This window comes from Staurois parvus, unplaced genomic scaffold (assembly GCF_062004578.1).
Source record: "Staurois parvus isolate SC_StPar_1 unplaced genomic scaffold, SC_StPar_1.0 ptg000177l, whole genome shotgun sequence".
Taxonomy (NCBI): Eukaryota; Metazoa; Chordata; class Amphibia; order Anura; family Ranidae; genus Staurois; species Staurois parvus.
Genome location: NW_028317973.1, coordinates 5,483,099 through 5,496,479, shown reverse-complemented (window position 1 = coordinate 5,496,479; position 13,381 = coordinate 5,483,099).

Below are 13,381 nucleotides of genomic sequence, written 5' to 3'. Positions count from 1 at the left end.
CGCTCCTGAAACATTGCCTCCTCTGCCACTCCTCTGCGTGTTGTCTGACATACTCTTTAATTCAATAAGCACCCCAAAAATAAAACCGGATTTAACTCTTTGAACGTACAATAGTGGTTGTGAAGCAGAAAGTCAGTTTATTTAGCACAATCGGTCAATTGCAGCTTGCCGTTGGCTGGAAACTGTACGTTTCTGTCACTGGAATGCACTAATCACTCAAAAAATATTACCGCCAGCCGGCGTGTAAATGGATTTAACTCTTTGAACGTACAATAGTGGTTGTGAAGCAGAAAGTCAGTTTATTTAGCACAATCGGTCAATTGCAGCTTGCCGTTGGCTGGAAACTGTACGTTTATGTCACTGGAATGCACTAATCACCCAAAAAATATTACCGCCACCCGGCGTGTAAATGGATCTAACTCTTTGAACGTACAATAGTGGTTGTGAAGCAGAAAGTCAGTTTATTTAGCACAATCGGTCAATTGCAGCTTGCCGTTGGCTGGAAACTGTACGTTTATGTCACTGGAATGCACTAATCACCCAAAAAATATTACCGCCACCCCGGCGTGTATATGGATTTAACTCTTTGAACGTACAATAGTGGTTGTGAAGCAGAAAGTCAGTTTATTTAGCACAATCGGTCAATTGCAGCTTGCCGTTGGCTGGAAACTGTACGTTTATGTCACTGGAATGCACTAATCACCCAAAAAATATTACCGCCACCTGGCGTGTAAATGGATCTAACTCTTTGAACGTACAATAGTGGTTGTGAAGCAGAAAGTCAGTTTATTGTACACAATCGGTCAATTGCAGCTTGCCGTTGGCTGGAAACTGTACGTTTCTGTCACTGGAATGCACTAATCACCCAAAAAATATTACCGCCAGCCGGCGTGTAAATGGATTTAACTCTTTGAACGTACAATAGTGGTTGTGAAGCAGAAAGTCAGTTTATTGTACACAATCGGTCAATTGCAGCTTGCCGTTGGCTGTAAACTGTACGTTTATGTCACTGGAATGCACTAATCACCCAAAAAATATTACCGCCAGCCGGCGTGTAAATGGATTTAACTCTTTGAACGTACAATAGTGGTTGTGAAGCAGAAAGTCAGTTTATTGTACACAATCGGTCAATTGCAGCTTGCCGTTGGCTGGAAACTGTACGTTTATGTCACTGGAATGCACTAATCACCCAAAAAATATTACCGCCACCCGGCGTGTAAATGGATCTAACTCTTTGAACGTACAATAGTGGTTGTGAAGCAGAAAGTCAGTTTATTTAGCACAATCGGTCAATTGCAGCTTGCCGTTGGCTGGAAACTGTACGTTTATGTCACTGGAATGCACTAATCACCCAAAAAATATTACCGCCACCCGGCGTGTAAATGGAACTAACTCTTTGAATGTACAATAGTGGTTGTGAAGCAGAAAGTCAGTTTATTTAGCACAATCGGCAAACTGCAGCACCAACTGTGCACGACAGCCACCAAAAAAAAAAAGGGTGTATGTCACTTTAAATTTTCGATTCTTTGATAGCTGTGGTCCTAAGTAACGATTCTGTGTCCCTGAGTAACGATTCTGTGTCCCTGAGTAACGATTCTGTGTCCCTGAGTAACGATTCTGTGGCCCTAAAGTCTCTGTGGCCCTAACTCTGTCCCTTAATACACACAGGTCTGTCTCTCTTGAATGACCGGAGGCTAATGGAGAATTCTAAGATGGCCGCGATTTATAGCTCCACCATTACACAGTGCTGGCTGGCTGCTGATTGGCTAATGCGATCACATGTCATGAATGCATTATGGGTCAGCGCGCCTTGTCTGCGCGCCTTCCCAGAGATCCCCGCCCCATCTTCTCTGTCCATTTTCTCCGTCGCCACACATGTCGCCGCCATTTTTGGGAAAATTCGATTCGTGCATCCGAAGTTTGCTAATCTTCGGATTCGTCGCGAATAGAATTTTTCCAAATCTTCGGAACAAATTCCACTTCGTCATGTTCGATTCGCTCATCTCTAATCTCAACATAAATCTATTGTTAAAATCACTATTAGTGAATTGTGCCCATTATCACTTATGTATTATACAGTTACTCATTTTTTATTGCGGGTTTTACTAAGTGGTATCTTACCGCATCCGAGTATGCGGTAGGATACATCATAGCATTTTTAAAAGAAAGTTTGAATTCACTAAAAAACGCTACTAAAATACCGCATGAGTTATTTTGTCAAGTGGTGTGGTATTTTAGTAGTGAATATCATGTGTTAATGTTTCAACTGTCAGCAGGGTTCCCCGCTGACAGCTGAATGTAAAAGAAAGAATTGCCGGAAATTAAAAAAATAATTAAAAAAATGGCATGGGGTTTCTCCTCCATCCATACCAAGCCCTTTTGGCCTGGTATGGATTTTGAGGGTAGCTCCCATGCCAAAATGTCTTTTTAACACTACAGGTTTTTTTGTGAATGGGTAGCGGTACCATGTACCCCATACCCATTCACATAGGGGAGGTGGGGATCTGAGGGCCCCCTTGCTAAAGGGGGCTTCCAGATTCCAATAAGCCCCCCACCCGCAGACCCCCACAGCCACAGCCCAGGGTTGTGGGGAAGAGGCCCCTTCCCCATCAACATGGGGACAAGGTGCTTTGGGGGGGAGCCCCCCTGCCCAAAAGCACCCCCCATGTTGAGGGCATGTGTCCTGGTATGGTTCAGGAGGGGTGGGCTTTCGCTTGTCCCCTCCCCACCTCTTTCCTGACCTGCCAGGCTGCATGCTCAGATAAGGGTCTGGTATGGATTTTGGAGGGAACCCCACACCATTTTTAAAAACATTTTGGTGTGGGGGTTCCCCTCAAAATTCAAACCAGACCCAAAGGGCTTGGTACGGATTGGAGGGGACCCTGTGTCGTTTTTTAAATATTTCTATTTGCCGGGAATTTTTTTTTTTTTTTAGCTGTCAGTGGGGAACCCAGCTGACAGCTGATGACTCATAGGTTGTTATGGATTCAGCGGCCACATTCCTTAACAACCCATGACAGTACTGACAGATAACAGTACATACCGCATGCCTGGACCACTACTTATCGCATGCACTTATTTATTTCCTTTTGTGAATTGACTTTAAGGTCTTTTTATGTGGTGTTTACCGAGTGTTTTTGCTGTTTTCAGCAAATACAGCATACTAGGGATAGTGAATTGACATTTTCAGCATCGCATGTGATATGTGGTCATGTGACTGACTTAACTACGATAAGCTTTAGTGAATTGTGCCCACTGACTGTTTTAGGATAGTAGACCCATGTACCACAGAATATTGAAGACACAGGCTTAATCTGTAGTTTCAGTCTGTAGTAATCTGTACTTTTCTCCTAGGACATGACATTTGGGACAACAAAATAAAATATGGAATCTCTTATATAAACCATAGTGAACGGTAGTATTGGTGTTGATAATGGATTTACTGAAACTGATGCACACAGAATCTGGTGCAGCTCTCCATAGTAACCAATCAGCTTCCAGGTTTTATTGTTAAACTTTAACTGAGTTAAAGTGTTACTAAACCCTGGAGCCTGCATTCACTATATCTGGTCTCCCACAGTACACAGAACATGGAAATGCAATTAGTTTAGTAAATATAAACTGTTAAATACCTTTTTTCATCAGAAGTTAGAGCAGTCTTGTGACTTTTATCAGTGTCCAGGCCTAAAGCTTCTAGGAGTTTTCTTTCTGCTCTAGGAGGAAGCTAAACCCCTGACCTCTGTCTGCACAGTGCTGATTGGTCCTGTGCTGATCACATGTACTCTCCCAAGAAAAAAAAAAAACCTCTTCAGCAATAGACACCAAACTGAGCATGTGCAAAATGCCTACGTTTCAGTCTGTCTTATCAGGAGATAAGAGGTGGTCGCTTGCAAAAAGGGGAGGAACAGAGAAGAAAGGATCAAATGACCTTTTTTTCACAATGCAGAGGATTAATGCCTTAGGTTCCATAGTGAGTATAACACAGGGGCGGACTGACCATTTGGAAACTTGGGCACTGCCCGAGGGCCTGGGGTCAGTAGGGGGCCCCATGAGATGCCCCTGGTACCTTTTTCATAGGCTTTTTTGAGTTTGGGCAAGGACACAGGGGCCCCATGATCCCCTATTGCCCGGGGCCCCATGAGTTGTCAGTCCGCCCCTGGTATAACAAGCATGCTTTACTGCATATACAGACTGATTTTACTGTTGTGGGTTTAGTAACACTTTTAAGAAGTTAGAAGCTGATTGGTTACTCTGCACAGCTGCATCAAATTCTGTGTTCAGTTTTAGTTACTCTCCACCAGTGTGTATTTTCAGTGAGTATTCCTTCTACGCTTTGATTGTAATGTTTGCTTGAAACCATTTTTGAACACCTTTTGATTTTTCATGTTGTATGCCATATTTTAATGATAATGTTTCATATATACATTTGTAGCTGTGATCCCTAGTAGCTATCTTTCAGACAGTGCAATGTGTATCCTTGTTGAACATGTGATGCAGGATGGATTAGTCAATAAAAAGATCAGTTCCCTAAATGTGTACATAGATATGTGAATAGAGGAGTAGTAGGAAAAAATCATTTTTACCTAATAAGTAGTGATAATTAATTGCATGAATATGACAAGTAAATATGGCTACCCCATGTACATATAGGAAATTATATTTCAATATTTTAACTCAGTTCTATAGGGAATACACACAGCATGATTAACAAGGGTTGTTTGCTATAAAATGTATACCTCTGCATCCATGTATGCCAGCTAAACACATCAGTGGCATAGCGTGGGGAGGACAGCCAGTGCGGATGCTGGAGGCGCAGCATATAATGGGATGCAGAAATTAGTCGTGTCATCCCAAGCCCTTCTGATGCCCACAAAAGAAGGCCACCATTTCACTCATGGTACCAGGGTCTGTGTCATACTCCGACCATTCCAGCCAAGACCAGGTTCCACCATTGGCCACCACTGTCCACTGTCTGGTTGCTAGGACCACCTGTCATCACCTAGCAGCCAGTGACATCACTAATACAGAGAGAGGCTCCAGCATTCAGAGCGGAGGAGAATGTAACTTTCTTCTCTCATTGCTCAGCTCCACCCACCTCCTCCAGCTTCTGTGATGGCAGCTCCCTGCTTGGTGCTCAGAAAAGGAAGGCAGGAACTGTATTTGAGTCTGTGAGGTGAGGCCGCGGATGGAACCAGTTGAGCTGCCGTGAGGGAGCTGTCGATGCAGGAACAGAGAGGATGGCAGCTGAGCTGGTGCTGGATGAGAGAGTGCTCTTGGAGGGATAGAAAGAGGAGGAGGAGGTCACATCCTTAGATCTCAGGGGTTCATGCTAGAACTTGTTTGGGATATGACCCCCCCAAAAGTGAAGAAGTACAAGTCGCAGCATGAACCTCACAGAGCTGAGGATGTGCCCCCCCCCCCCACAACTAGTGAAGAACTACAAGCCCAAGCATGAATCCCAGAGACCTAAAGAGTCATCCTTAGATCTCAGGGGTTCATGCTGGGACTTGTATTCCTTCACTTTTAGAGGATGTAACAGCATGAACCTCTCAGAGCTGAGGACATGACACCCCCCAAAAGTAAAGGACTAAAAGTACCTGCATGTACCCCTGAGATCCAAGGATGTGACCCCCCCCTCCAAAAGTGAAAGACTACAATTCCTAACATGAACCCCTCACAGCTGAGATCGTGAAACCTCCTTCAACCAATGAAGTGCATGAACTGTACTAGTGGAAGGGACCCAGGGAGTGCTAAAGGTCCACGAATTTGGGGGATCAAATGACTTGCCTTGCCGCAGCAGCTGCCAACCCATGCTACACCACTGAAACATATAAAAAAGTGTTTAGTCTTTATAAAGGCTGTTCCCACTTAAAAAATAGACAAACTGGAAGGGAGTGGGGGGGGGGGGGCAGTATTGATTTGCACATGGGAAAATTAAAAAAATAACTAGTCAGCATATGTGATCTAATATACTGGTGCTTGTAATACAGATTCTATGGATACAGTACTCATATACAGTAAACATGAACTTTTTCAGCTGAATTTAACAGCAAAGTGTACAGGTTTTCAATGTGCTTTTTAGCGTATCCTGTGTGTTTAATTACTTAGTGAGCCATTTACTTTTTTATTATTATTTAAGGTTATAAAAAAATGTTTGACATACACCAGGAGCCATAAAAGCAGCATCATTTATACAGTATGTTCAATGTGCTTTATACCAGTTTTTTAGCTGGATAGGTTCCTGAATGTATGAGGGTCAACATCATATTTGAACAGTAGCAATTCATTGCTGCTATTCTATATATTTGTTAAATCCACTTCAGTTAATAAACTTAGGAATGAAAAATGGATGCTAAGAGAAAAGCCTGTTTTCTGTCATATAAAGTCATTGTTTCTGTTTTGGATATAAGGATTTGTCTTATGGTCTAGAGAAGAGATAGCTTAAAGGATAAGTTCACCTTTGGGAACATGTTTTATAGGAGAAAAAACGCAATAACAACACTCCTAAAGCCATGTTTTTCAAACGCATTTAGATGTATTCTGACATTCATTTAATTAGCCAAAATAGGATATTTTTCTGGTCATTGAATTGAATGAACGCTCAAGTGAAAAACGTGCCTAGTGTTTAGGCATATTTACACACGTTAGGCACATCAGGCATTTATTTCTGCCCAAATCCTCCTCTCCTGAAAATGATTTTGGAGCATTCAGATTTCTGCATCTAAATGCTCCAATCTCTAAATGCACGTAAATGCTTATGTGCGCATGGATACATAAGCTAACATTGATGGACATTTAGAGGCAGGGAAAAATAGATGGCAAATACCTGTGAAATTAGTGATTTGTAGCTGCAGTGTGCATGAAGCCTAGCCGTAAATGCTGTTAAAATTGTTATATTTACCATGTTTTTCGCTCTATAAGACGCACTTTTTTCCCCCCAAAAAAAGGGGGGAAAATGTCAGTGCGTCTTATGGAGCGAATATAAAGCGACCAGTCCGGTATTTCCGCCGCCACCATGTCAGAATACCTGGCCGCCACTCAGCTGTTCTCTGCTACAGGACCTTACCTGTTCCTCGGTCCAGCGCTGTACAGTCTTCCCGCGCCGGCTTCTTCCCACGCTGGCATCTGTGACAGCCGGGTGCCCACTGCGCATGTGCGAGAAGCGCTGCGCTTTACGAATGGTCCGGCGTCTTCTGGGACACATGACAGGTCCCAGAAGATGCAGGGCCATTCACAAAGTGCAGCGCTTCTTGTGCATGCGCAGTGGGCACCCAGCTGTCACAGCCGGGTGCCCGCAGTAAAGGGAGGACAACTCCGTGGAAGTGGGAGCGGGTTCCTGTCAAATTCAGGTACCCGCTCCCCCTCCCTCCTTAAAAGTCAGCAGTCTCTGTTCATCCTCTGTACTGTCTGCAGTCTCTGGTCAATCCCCTGTACTGTCTGCAGTCTCTGGTCATCCCCTGTACTGTTCGTAGTCTCTGGTCATCTCCTGTACTGTGTCCGCAGTCTCTGGTCATCTCCTGTACTGTGTCCGCAGTCTCTGGTCATCTCCTGTACTATGTCTGCAGTCTCTGGTCATCCCCTGTACTGTGTCCGCAGTCTCTGGTCATCTCCTGTACTATGTCCGCATTCTCTGGTCATCTCCTGTACTATGTCCGCAGTCTCTGGTCATCCCCTGTACTGTCCGCATTCTCTGGTCATCTCCTGTACTGTGTCCACAGTCTCTGGTCATCCCCTGTACTGTCTGCAGTCTCTGGTCATCCCCTGTACTGTGTCCGCAGTCTCTGGTCATCGCCTGTACGGTCCACAGTCTCTGGTCATCTCCTGTACTGTGTCCGCAGTCCCTGGTCATCCCCTGTACTATCCGCAGTCTCTGGTCATCTTCTGTTCTGTGTCCGCAGTCTCTGGTCATCTCCTGTACTGTGTCTGCAGTCTCTGATCAGTTCTTGTACTATGTCTGCAGTCCATTGGTTCAGAATATTTTTTTTCTTGTTTTCCTCCTCTAAAACCTAGGCGCATCTTATGGTCAGGTGCGTCTTATGGAGCGAAAAATATGGTATATTTTATTTACCAAAGAATAGGATGCTTGTAAAGAAAAATCATGTAAGGCTATTAGTAGTTTTATTAGCAATCTCATTTGCAGCACACTGAATTCTATTTTCCATGATAATGTAAATGGTTGTCCTGTCCAAACTGAAAAACTGCCCTTGTAAAGGTGAAAGTTCTCTTAAACAATAGTGGCATAATTAGGGTTTACATCTTCATAGGTATTCCTGACTATGCTGTAAAGTGCCTGTGGAATGATTCCTTTACAAAAGGTTTAATTATTGTTTACTGTGTAAATTTCAGTAACACAGAAATATCAAACAGCATGTCACGTTTTGCATAATGTGTAAACTTTGAGGTAATAAACATAAAGCATGCTATATTGTCATAAGTGACAATGACTCATATTGTAACCATCTTAAACCAGACCAACACCTGGTGACCAGATAATCTTATTAACTGACCAAAAACTAGGAAGACATAGGAAACGAGGAAATGGAAAATAGGTAGCAAGAAAAAGAAATAAAAGGGAAGAAAAAGAAAAGGAAGGGGAGTTCAAGGAATCCGCGACTCAGAGCTGCTAGATCGACAACAGAGCGTTATCGAACTGAGAAGGCTGATCATGGGCAATCCAGGTTTGCCAAACCCAAAGAAATTTCTCATGGGTATCTGATAATATGGCTGTCAATTTCTCATTGACCATAATATCATTTATAAGGTTTTTGACAGCTTCAAAGCTAAGAACTGGGGATATCCAGGCTCTCGCTATAGTCAATTTAGTTACATTAAAGAGGTGCAATGGCCTTTTAAATTATTACCCTATCCTTCTGGCCACCAGTGATGAACTACAGTGGCATGTTCTGACACATCCTCTTCATCCAAGCAAAGTGGCTGGCCATGTCGATATAAGTAGTGTCATGGCCAGCCATACCTTCCTCAGTGACAATCTAAGCATTAAGAAGTGCTGCAATGGGTGATATAAGTTTAAGCATGGGACCGAACAGCAACGGAAATGACATTGTAGAATGTTCTCAGCACAAATTGCCCCTGCTATGTTGAAACAATGCAAGAGAAAAGTGCTCATGTGACTGCTTAAATTCATAGCTGAAGACTTGCCATTCGACTATTCACATTGTATAGTATTATAGTTGAGCCATCTAGGCTTCACATTTGCTTTAATTACTTTTTTTCAGTTGTTACAGAATGAAACTCAATGGATTTATAATTTAGCAGCCACAAGACCCCCCTAGGATGTAATGACACCCTGGGCTTTACGCCTTTCTTGTAATAATTTTTATGTTGTTCGGGTATAGTCCTCTCTTAGGGGCTTTGCTACAAAAATGTGGCCATTTGCAATATGTTTTTATGATAGTTTGTAACCCTGTATGATTTATTTATGTCAATGTATATATTGTACATGAGTTTCTTGGGGGGAGTCTTCAAGTGACGGATTACTATATAGGGGAAGTTTTACAATGGTTTTGATTTATTACCAGTGTGGCCCCCTTTTTTAGCACAGAGAATATGTTAATATAGTTTGAGGTTATCTACTAAGTATTATGGTTGCCAGGACTCTGTGGCTAGGTGCCACCAAGGCGGTTGATTGTGGTCGTAAGGACGCCCAGGGCGCTTTCCCAGGTAGGGTAATTTCCTTTCTTTGTGGGGGGGGGGGGCACTGGCAAGGTGTTGGTGGCATTTGTGCCACAACCCTCTTTTGGTCTTGGTTCATTGGGCCTTTTCTTGTTGGTTCCCGGTGCTGTCTGCCACTGGGAGAGGAGTATTCTTTCCTCTCTGCATGAATGGCGGGCACTGAGGACTTTCCAAGATGGCGCAGTTGTTTTTCTGCACATGCACGTGATGTCAGCATGCAACTACGTTGTGCAGCATGACATCATATGCTGAGATGTTGGCAATACATGTGCACTGACCCCATTGGTGTCCGTGCCTCGTCGGGTGATGCTGGTGAGAAGTATTTAGGGCCCCTCTACCGCATGGAGTGCTTGTGCAGTATCGTGGAGGAAGCTAATTGACATTTTGGCAGAACCTGTGACTTGGTTTGCCTTTTTGTGTTTTGCCTTCCAGGGAGTGCTCTATTTACCATCTTTGAACCCAAGGCATTTTCCGAAGGACAATGTTTCCCTAATGCAATGCGTGTTTTGTTGGTTTTGTCCCTATATTTGATTTATGAGCCAGTTGATCTTTGATCAGGTATGGCTCTGAAATCCAGGTATTTTTATGGTTTAAGATAATATGGATTTAGTAATTATTTTTGTCCTTTTTCCTCTGTTTTGTTTTTTAAGGGTAAAGTATATCCTTAAATATTCTGGGATATTTAAAGGAAATGTGTCCCCTTTTTGGAATGCCTTCCATATACCCATGTCAGTGAGGAATCTTCTATCAACTGACCAGTTCCGGGGCCACTTAAGGGAATTTCTTCCATATATTCATGCAAATTAAGGGATTTTCACCAACTAATCAGCTGCATGCCATCTTTCATCTCCCAAGAGGTATTTTAGGTGATGATGGATGATTCAGTTTGGATGCTCTGGTTATTTTTTAATTCTTATAGGAATCTATTAGGGGCTGATGTTTTATCTCCCCCCCTATGGCCATAAATATCACTGCCTTGTATGCCTGGAATTGTTAAAACATGGTTCAAGATAACTGTCCTGTTTAAGGTGGAATCTGCTCAAAGCCCTCTGGTATGCAGCCCCCTAGGGAACTCATCTTGTAATCATTATGTTGTATATTATTATTATTATTATTATTATACAGTATTTTAATAGCGCTAAAAGGTTTGCTCATCGCTATACATTATAGTGGGGAACAGAACATGAGACAATACAATAACAAAACAAAACACGAGGGGGTCAAGAGCCCTGTTCGTTGGAGCTTACAATATGTCATTTCAAATATATGAGTGTAATCACAGGGAAGATTTGTTGTATTGTACTGATATATGTAATCGGTCTATTGGATAGTGAATAGTGAAGAATCACAGTACTCATAAGACTCCTGAAGAAGCCAGTTCATGGTGAAACATGTTGAGCAGAAGCTGCTGCAATAATCCACTAAAAAGTCACAAAGATCTCCAGTGTAACTAAATGTTGATTTTAACAATACCATAATTTTGGTGTTTAGTTTTATATGTTATACAATAAAATTGTTAAATTTTACATGGTTGTTATTAGTATCATGTTCTTGGCACCTAAAACAATTCCTATATTTTTTTCATTTGTGTATCTTACTTTTTTCAGTGTTTTTTGTCAGTACAAATGCAACAACATATTCTATATGTTTTACAGCAGATACATATTTTCTCATAAAACAATAAAAAATAGAGCACCATAAAGGGGGGTTCATATGTCAATTTTCCTTCAAATGACATGCACATGCATTTCTATTTAAAATGAACGAAAATGCATGTCATGAAAACAAGCATTGATTGGCACAACATTGTGCATAAGGGGGTTGCACTTAAAGAAGAACTTTGGCATAGGCAAAAAAAACACCCAATTAATATGCCCAACACTGTACAAAACACTAAGCGGTTAATACAATTTTGAAAATCCTTGCCATTTAGGAGAAAAGTCTAATTGCATTTTCATGACCTCATCTCTGTAATTCAAAAGATAATAGCATCTACTCCGCCTAGAAGAAGGTGTAACAGCAGGGAGTACATCATATCCTCTCCTCTCTCTCTCTGCAGTAAAAGGAAACTACAGTTCCCATCAACCACAGGGAAACTGTAGTGAATGTGGGCGGATACACTAGGCCTGTATATGTTGAATGTATCTGAGAGTCTCGGTCCATCCACTAATGGAAATGGGGCTGAATTACATTGCTGCTTCCTGGAGAAAGAGCTACAAAAGGAAGGTGCCCAGAACATTGGCTGGGGGAATAGGAGGCATAGCAGACACTGATCTTACAAACAGGAAACCAAGAGTTAACGGTTTGAGTTAGAAATGAATAGTCTATTTCAGAGCAACTACTGAGTGAACCAGAAGATGGATGACATATTCAGTGAAGGTAGGAAATCAGCAACAAGGACATGTAAAGACATTTTTGCCTAGAGCAAACATCTTTCTTTTATTTTCACCTGGTGATCTAGCCAGTATGTCTGTTGCTTTCAACAGAACAAGCAGTTTTGCAGATATTGCAGTTAGAGGGATCAGACAACCAGTTACCATTGACGGGTAGGGTGGGGGGAGGCGGCTTACAGTGATCAGCTTTTATTTGTTGATATAAAGCATTTATCCCAAAAATTAACAAAATGTTTACTGTAACTGCTTATGGAGTGTTCTCTGAAGTTCACCATCAATTTGTTAACCCAATGTATCTAAATTTTCTAGTCCATCTCACACTATCTTCCCCCGAAGACTGACAGTGCTGCTTTCTGTGCTGCACCTTCATCCAGAGTGTAGGCACTCTAATACAGAAGGTACATTACTGGCCACAGTACTGGTGAAAACCGAGGGAGAAAAAAAGACTAAAAAAACCCTAATGCAGCCACCGCATCTAATGATTGGTAAGCTGCAATATATTACATCTTTGGTTTTGGGTTTAATATCACTTTAGATGTGTGTTTTTGATTTTGCGTGCTAAGGTTCCCATTTCTCCAGGTCTTAGTATAGCTAGTAGTAGGTAGTCATATTAAATCTGGGTTTATTTTGTAATGCTGAAGATGTTTCTCACCTTATCTAAGCCAATTCTTCACTTCCAAAGAGGAACATGCGAACACACACCAGTATTTATAGTATCTCTGTCACCTTAATTCAATCACCCTGGAATGTGTCAAAAATTATTCTTGAACAATAAAAATTTGTCATGATACTTTCCATGGTGGTTGGATGAAGGTAGCACACGCATGTGACCATAACTGCTGGGGTAATTTTAGTGCAAAGTGGTTAGCACTAATACCTAGCAGTACTAGGGTCATTGGTTTGAATCCCAACCATGGCCCTACCTGCACAGAGTTTGCGTATTCTCCATGTGCCTGAATGAGTTTCCTCTGGATACTCCGGTTTCCTCCCACAATCCAAAAACATGTTGGTAGGTTAATTGGCTCCTGTCTAAATTGGACTTAGTATGTGTATGAATGTGAGTTAGGAACCTTAGGTTGTAAGCTCCTTGAGGGCAAGGACTGATGTAAATGCAAAATATACATGTAAAGCGCTGCATAAATTGACAGAACTTCATAGGTACCTGTACTAAATAGATACAATAAGAAGCAGCTTGGATAAGCTGCAAAATATCTTCAACATTACAGAACCACCTGAATGTGACTAACTCTTGTGAGCAATAATATAAGATGTATGTATCTAGCAAATAATAAATA